Below are 8,452 nucleotides of genomic sequence, written 5' to 3' on the forward strand. Positions count from 1 at the left end.
CAGGTCACGGGAACTTGCACATTGTGATCCGTGTAACTGCACTTCCCAGAACGTAGGATCAACCTGCTGCTGAAGAGTACCCTAAATCAGAGTGTGGATAGTGAGGAGCCAGAGGCTGTCAACTCACCAGAGATGTGAGTGCAGCCTTGAGGTTAATTGCTGCTTGAAAAATTGAGAAATGATGCATTGGAACTAAATCTGGGCTGTAAGAGAGCATGTCCACACAGGTGCCCGGACATCTGGTCGGCTTTGGCTGCCTTGTCTGTATTGGCACACCTTTCTGGTGTGGATGAGAAATTACACACTCTTCCTATTATTGGTCCAGAAGCCTCTGTGTATTGAACTGGTTGCATCGGCTTCATTTTTACTGCAAAGCCACCCTTTACGATAGGTTGGCAATATGATTCTGACAAAGTGATGGCAATAGGACAAAGGGAGCCAAAAGGAAGCCGGGTTGGGACAGTGGGTGGAGAGACTTCTAGGGATTGGGAGGAAAGCCCCTACCCTTCCCTCCATGTGTCTCCTGACCTGGGCAGGTCCTGAGAGGACAGGGCTGCTGGAGCCACCCTGAGAACCTCCCAGGCTGAGAGGATTCCAGGACGCCCACTCTGGACATACTGAGACCAGCTCTGGGGAACACGGTGCCAGCTTGAGTGCATCCTGGGCCGGCAGCATGGAGAAGAATTTAGCATCCCAAGCCCCCAACCCCTGAGATGCTTCAGGTGGGGCAGAGGGGCTGGAGCAGGCTAAACTTTAGGTTGTCAGACTGATCGGGAGCTGCACGAGGCCAGGCACTGAGTGAGTGTCCTGTAAGTGCTGGTGAAGGAAATATGTGAGTTCAAACTACCCTTGAGGTTTTAGATACTTGTCGTCTGTAAATGATGAAAACCTGCTCCTTACTCTGTGAGCAATAGTGTTACTTTTAAATCTACCTGCATTCCCTTACTGTGACTATTGTAACAAGTTACCAGGAACTCCGTGGCTTCAAGCAATGGGAATTTGTTCCCTTACAGTTCTGGTGGTCAGAAGTCTAAACTGAGTCAATGGGAACAAAAGCGAGGTGTCTGCAGGGCAGGGCTGGTTCCTCCCAGGTGCTGAGGGAGGATCGCTTCCTTGCCTTTTCATCTTCTGGAGCCGCCTGCATTCCGTGGCTCCTGGCCCCTTCCTTGCATCACATCACCTTTCCCCACACTGTGTCACACTTGCATCACACTGCCCTTTCCCCACTGTCATCAAGTCCCCTGTGCCTTTCTCTTACATGAAAATTTATGATTATATTTAGGGCCTGCCTGGATGACCCAAGATAATCTCCACAACTCAAAGTTCTGAATTAATCACTTCTACAGAATCCCTTTGCCCTGCAAGTTAACATATCACAGGTTCAGGGATCAGAAGGTGTACGTCCGGGGGGGAACCACTGTTCAGCCGACCACATCGCCCTTTTCTCAGGTTGAACTCATGGCCTTGTCTGTTCCTCTTCCCCAGCACGTAAAGGGATTCAGGGTCTCTGCTCTTCACAATGTCATCCAGAGTCTCTCTCATATACATCTAAAGTGATACTCAAAATAACCCACGAACCAGGGATCATTTACAAATGGGAAACTGGGAAGGGAACTAACATTTACAGAGTTAAACAATTCAAATTTTAGTTAAATACCACTATATACAGCCTTAGTATTTTTGTCGCTTCATTCGGCCCTCCTGCCATCTGGGAAGTACCTGTTTTTACTCTCATTTTGAAAGTAGAAAACCCGAAATTAGTGAGGTCATGTAATTGCTCTAAGACTGCAGAGCCAGAAGTAAAGGCATTGAAGTTTAAAGCAGACCTGTGATTTTCAGTCCTTAGCTGTTCCCTGTCCCATTTTGCCCTGTCCATCACTCCCTCTGCACAGTCCTGCAGTGGTCTGAGAATGAGGTGGCCGGTGCTGCTGAAGAACCATGGGGGTGCCTTTGGGGTGCACACTGACAGTTGTCTTTGAATGCTTCTAGAACCACACAGTATCAGGCAGAAAGACATCTCAGAGAAAACCTACCTCAAGTAATTTATCAAACTACAATGCACAGAACTATCTGGATGCTTATAAAAAAAAGTCTGTAAGCCCCATTCCCAGAAATTTTAATTTAATAGGTCTGCAGTGAGGCCTAGGCATCTACATTTTTAACATGCCCCAAATCTAGTTTTGAAACATTCCAACAGGAAAGAAAGCCACTGGGATGAGCAGGGTCCATTAGTCCTTTCTCACACTGCTGTAAAGATACTACCTCAGACTGGGTACTTTATAAACACAGGGGTTTAATTGACTCACAGTTCCACATGGCTGGAGAGGCCCCAGGAAACTTGCAATCATACAGAAGGCAAAGGGGAAGTAGACACCTTCTTCACAAGGCGGCAGGAGAGAGAGAGCACGCAGGGAAAACTGCCACTTTTAAAACCATCACATCTCATGAGAACTCACTATCACAAGCATGGCATTGGAGATGATCCAATCGCCTCCCTCCCTCAATACATGGGGATTACAATTCTAGATGAGATTTGGGTGGGGACACAGAGCCAAACCATATGAAGGGGTAATACGTTTTCTCTAGAACGTAGCATTGGCTTTTCTTTCTGGGGAACACGTTTGTGTGTTATGGAGGTTAATCATGGTGAGCCACGTCATTGGAAAATAGCAAATAATGTTTAACTGCTTTCTGGGTTTTTGGCTGATTCGGTCAGGGGAAGAAGTTTGGCAATCTGGCTCAGATTTGCATGAGAGAAACAAGTGAAAGGTGCATTTTATATTGTGAGACGAAACATCTGGAGAGGCCTAGAGTCTAACTTGGGCATCAGCTGGAAAGAAACACTGAGGGTCACGAGAGCTTGCACATTACGATCCTTGTACCTGCACTTCCCAGTATGTAGGATCAACCTGCTGCTGAGAATATCCTAAATCAGAGGATAGATAGAAACCAGAGGCTGTAAACTCACCAAAGATGTTAGTGCAGGCTTGAGGTTAATTGCTGCTTGGAAAGTTGAGAAATGATGCATTGGAACTAAATCTGGGCTGTGGAAGAGCATGTCCACACCAGGTGCCGGACATCTGGTCGGCTTTGTTTGATCTGTCCTGCAGCCACCTGCCTTGTCTGGATTTGCACACTTTCCAAGTTGCCTGTTACCCTGTGCGTTTCCCAAGCTGCTTTCCCAGGCTCTGCTGTACAGTGAACCTGCTTGAGTGGCATATTTATCACAGTGCAATTGACAGGCATGAGCTGTGATTCATGACACATCATAAATGAGAATACGACTATCATCACACTGGGATCTGACTTAGTTCATTTGGCCTTCCTACAAGCTGATTTCTTGAAAGCCCTCAGACTCCTGGCTCAGAATGCTTTTGCTAGAAGAGTGTGCTCTCAATGGAAGAGAAGCAATAGTTAAACATTTTTCTCAGTGGACCAGTTCTCAAGTGAAGACAGTATTTGAACCAGTGTTCGGCGTCTTCCATTAAAATCCCCCAGTTTTCCATTTTTCAGTGTGAAAAACTCCAGGCCAGGGTTTCTGCAGATAGTAATTTCTGATGGCAGGCTAACTGTGTGTCCTATGATCTCCATAAAAGGGAAACACTGAATTTTCTGTCCACTTAGCAGTGTCTTTTGTTAATGATGGGCAAGAAGCTTGTATTATTTATGGAGCACCTTGAATCTCAGCAGTGTTATGGAGTATAAAGAATGGGAGCACTTTATCTTCTAGTAAAATGCTGCATAACAACTTTAGTATTGAACTTTTAAAGAAGGAATCATGGATTATCCTGAAGCCAAGTATTAACAGAAAGGACATACTGTAATCTCACATTCAAACTACTTCAAAGATAAGGAGATTTATTTTACCTATTATAATTTTTTCTCCCCAAGCAAATAACCATTTTATTAAAATGTCGTAAGTTCATACAGGTAGGATTTGGGTGAAGGCAATTTGGGACAAACCACTGTGTACTGGTAATGAAAACAGAAATGAATTCGAGCTTCTAATGGAAAAGTGACAAGGAAATAAATTAATTTCCAGGTTATTCCATTTTAGAAAATGATATAAGATATAACTAAAAGCTGAAAAGAAAAGTTAAAACAGTTTCCCGGTTTCCATATGGATGATTTGTAATTTAAAATGATCTGGGAGGGAAGTCTAGAATAAATCTGAATATCGAGCTTTGCCCACAGCCTTTCTGATGGCTGTTTCTTATGTATTTACTGCAGCTCTTCTTTCTCCATTTCCGTAAGTGTGGACAAAATTCACATGTACCTATTACTAGCATACAGGGCACACACTGTGCTGCCTGCCTGAGACTGGCCAGGGGGTCCCCTAGTTTTGTCTGTTACTTAAATTATCAACTTCACCTAACTACAGGAAACAGAAATTGTGTGTTGCAGTCCAGACACTGTGAGCAGCATTAAATTCCATCGCACTGTCTAGGAAATGGGGTAGGGAGGGGCCGGTCCAGGGCGCAGATAAGAATAGGCTTTGCCTTTGAGCTCTCCCACCTTTTAATCTCTCCTTAGGAGTTGCTCTTCTACCCTGAGATTTCCAGAACTCATGGAATTCTTTAGTCTAAACAGTTCTCCTCAAAGTCGGTTTTCCTCAAGATGGTCCATGCCCTGGAGTTACCACGTGAGCTTCCTCCGCTCTCCTTGGCCCTGCTTCCCTCCGGTGGGCAGCTTAGTCAGGGTGCCCTTCCCTCCACACACCCAGGGGCTGGCTCCTGCAGGCAACACCTTCACAACGGGCCCTAAGACAGATGTGAGATGAGGAAGTGACCCTCCTGAAGGTCTTCTGGCTCTTGCTCCAGCAGGATGGTGCAGGAAGCCACATGAAGTCTTTTTTCTTAACTCAGATATTCAGACCAGAATTCTTGTTTGGAGACAGTGAGCTTAGCCCCTGGGGAGCTAGGGCTGATCCTGTTTTGTTTTGTTTTTTTTTTTAATACCTTAGGTTCTGGGGTACGTGTGCAGAACTTGCAGGATTGTTACATAGGTACACCAATGGCATGGTGGTTTGCTGCCTCCATCCCCCCTGTCACCTGCATCAGGCATTTCTCCCAATGTTATCTTTCCCCAACCTCCCCAACCCCTGCTATCCCTCCCCTAGCCCCCACCACCCCCAACACACCCCAGTGTGTGATGCTCCCCTCCCTGTGTCCATGTGTTCTCATTGTTCAACACCCACCTATGAGTGAGAACACGCGGTGTCTGGTTTTCTGTTCTCCTGTCAGTTTGCTGAGAATGATGGTTTCGAGCTTCATCCGTGTCCCAGCAAAGGGCGTGAACTCATCCTCTTTTACGGCTGCATAGTATTCCATGGTTTATATGTACCACATTTTCTTTATCCAGTCTCCTGGAGAATCTGCTTTGCCCGCATTTTTCAGTTGTGCCTGGATTCTCCCTTTGGGGAGACTTTTTTTCCCTCCATTTTCCTTCATGACGCTATTTGAAGTGAGCACTAGAGAGGATATGGCAGGCGTGGGGAGGGCTACACGGTTTTTGTAGCAGTTTTCCTGCCGTTGTCAATTTAGGGACCCAAAGTTTTTTGCACATTCTCAGGTTTTCTTAGGTTCTTGAATTCTTTGGTAATATAATTTCCTGAAAACCTTAGTAGGATTCTTATCCATTGTCTAGTAGTGAATTTTACATGCCAACAAGCATACCCATACTTGTCAAACATAATTCATTGTCTATCTGAAATTTCTATTTAATGAGATGTACTGTGTTTTTTTTTATTGGGTAAATTTGTCAACCCTGAAGTTATCATGGAGAGCCTGTCCAAATGTCTGACCCTGTGTGGCTGGGACCTTTCTCTAGACTAAATCTTCATGTCTACCCCAAATTAATATGTTGAAACCTAATTCCCAACTGGGGTGGTATTAGGAGGTGGGCTTTTGGGAAGTGATGAGGTCATGAGGCTGGAGCCCCCATTTTATGATTATTGATCTTAGAAAAGACACCCCAGCCAGGCGCCGTGGCTCATGCCTGTAATCCCACCACTTTGGGAAGCCAAGGTGGGTGGATCACCTGAAGTCAGAAGTTCAAGACCAACCTGAACAATATAGAAAAACCTCATCTCTACTGAAAATACAAAAAATTAGACAGGCATGGTGGCACATGCCTGTAATCCCAGCTACTTGGGAGGCTGAGGCAGGAGAATCACTTGAACCTGGGAGGGGGAGGTATGCCTGTAATCCCAGCTACTTGGGAGGCTGAGGCAGGAGAATCACTTGAACCTGGGAGGCGGAGGTTGCGGTGAGCTGAGATCATGCCATTGCACTCCAGCCCAGGCAACAAAAGCAGAACACCATCTCAAAACAAAGAAAAGAAAAGATGCCCCAGAGACCCATTCCTGCTTCCACCATGTGAGGTTATGAGGAGAGGGCCATCTATGAATCAGGAATCAGGCGGCCCTCACCAGACACTGAATCTGTGAGCATATTGATTTTGGACTTAGCCTACAGAACTGTGAGAAATAAATTTCTGTTGTGGATAAGGCCCTCAGTCGGTGATATTTTTGTGACAGCAGCCTGACTGGACGAAGGCAGGCCTCCATGTTCCAGCTCTTCTTGAGTGTGTGTCCACTGCCCAACCACTAAATGAGGCCACGTATTTCAGGGCCCCTCTGCGGCATCACACCTTCTTAAGGTCACTGGTTTGACACTGATTGGGGCGGAACCAGCTATGGTAACACACTCAAACATGTAACAGCTCCATCCAAGAGCAGTTCATTTTTCACTCTCCTAACAGCCCAGCGCAGCAGTCCAGATGGGGAGGATGGGACTCTGCTCCATTGCATCGTTCCACAGGGGTTCTGTCACCTTCCACAGGTTTCTCTCAAAATCACCCTGGGAGTTGTCATCCAAGGCAGGAAGGAAATAGAGCTTAGAGAAAGTGTGGGATGGTTTTAAGGTCCTGGCTGGGAAGTAACATCCATCATGTCTGCTCAAATTCCACTAACTACAACCTCAGTCATACGATCCCACCTAATTGCAAGGAAAGCTGGGAAGGGAATCTAACTGCTTGTGCAAAGAAAAGGGTTGATTAAGTGTTGAAGAGTAGCCAGCAAATTCTACCATAAACCTGACAAAGAATGTACAAGCCTTATATGAATAAAATTTTAAACTCTGTTGAAGAATGTTTAAAAAAAATAAGAGGAGACATAACCATCTACCTACATGGAGAGATACAGTCATGGAAAATGTAAATTCTCTCCATGTTAATCTGTACATCTCCTGAAATCTTAATGGAAAAATTTCAACTTAACTGACAGTTTTATGAACTTGATAAAATGATCTTAAAATTCACGTGGCAGATGTTTTAGTCAGTTTTGTGCTGCTGTAACTAAATATCTGAGATTAGGTAATTAATACAGAACAGAAATTTATCTCTGACCGGTCTACAAGCTAAATCCAATTGAGGTGTTGGCTGGTTCAGCTATCAGGTAAGGGCTGTTCTCTGCTTTCCAAGGTGGTGCCTTGAATGCTGCATCTTCCCAAAGGGAGGAATGCTGTGTCCTCACATGGCAGAAGAAAAGTATATTAGTCCATTTCCATGCTGCAGATAAAGGCATACCTGAGACTGGGCAATTTAGAAAAGAAAGAGGTTTATTGTACTTACACTTCCACATGTCTAGGGAGGCCTCACAATCAGGGCAGAAGGTGAAAGACAATGTCTCACATAGCGTCAGACAAGAGAGTTTTGCAGGGAAACTCCCGTTTTTAAAACCATTAGATCGCTGGAGACATATTCACTATCATGAGAACAACACAGGAAAGATCTGCCTCCCTGATTCAATTTCCTCCCACCAGGTCCCTCCCGTAACACATGGGAATTCAAGGTAAGATTCGAGTGGGGACATAGCCAAACCATATCAGGAAGGAAGGATGAAAGGGGACCAAACTTGCCCTTCAAGCCCTTTTGTAACGATACTAATTTGAAGAGACCCAAACATCTCTCAAAATGCCCCGTGTCCCAGCACTGTTGCATTGGGCATTACATTTCCAACACATGAGTTTTGGGGGACACATTCAGACCACAGCAGTGAAGAATGTCGCATTCATTTTTTTTTAATTTTTTTTTTATTGCATTTTAGGTTTTGGGGTACATGTGATGAACATGCAAGATTGTTGCATAGGTACACACATGGCAGTGTGGTTTGCTTCCTTCCGTCCCCTCACCTGTATCTGTCATTTCTCCCCATGCTGTCTCTTCCCACCTCCCCACCCCCGTCCCTCCCCCATTTCCCCACAATGGACCCCAGTGTGTAGTGCTCCCCTCCCTGTGTCCATGTGTTCTCATTGTTCAACACCCGCCTATGAGCGAGAATATACGGTGTTTGATTTTCTGCTCTTGTGTCAGCTTACTGAGAATAATGGTTTCCAGGTTCATCCATGTCCCTACAAAGGACGTGAACTCATCGTTTTTGATGGCTGCATAA

The sequence above is a fragment of the Saimiri boliviensis genome, chromosome 5, assembly GCF_048565385.1.
Source record: "Saimiri boliviensis isolate mSaiBol1 chromosome 5, mSaiBol1.pri, whole genome shotgun sequence".
Classification (NCBI taxonomy): domain Eukaryota; kingdom Metazoa; phylum Chordata; class Mammalia; order Primates; family Cebidae; genus Saimiri; species Saimiri boliviensis.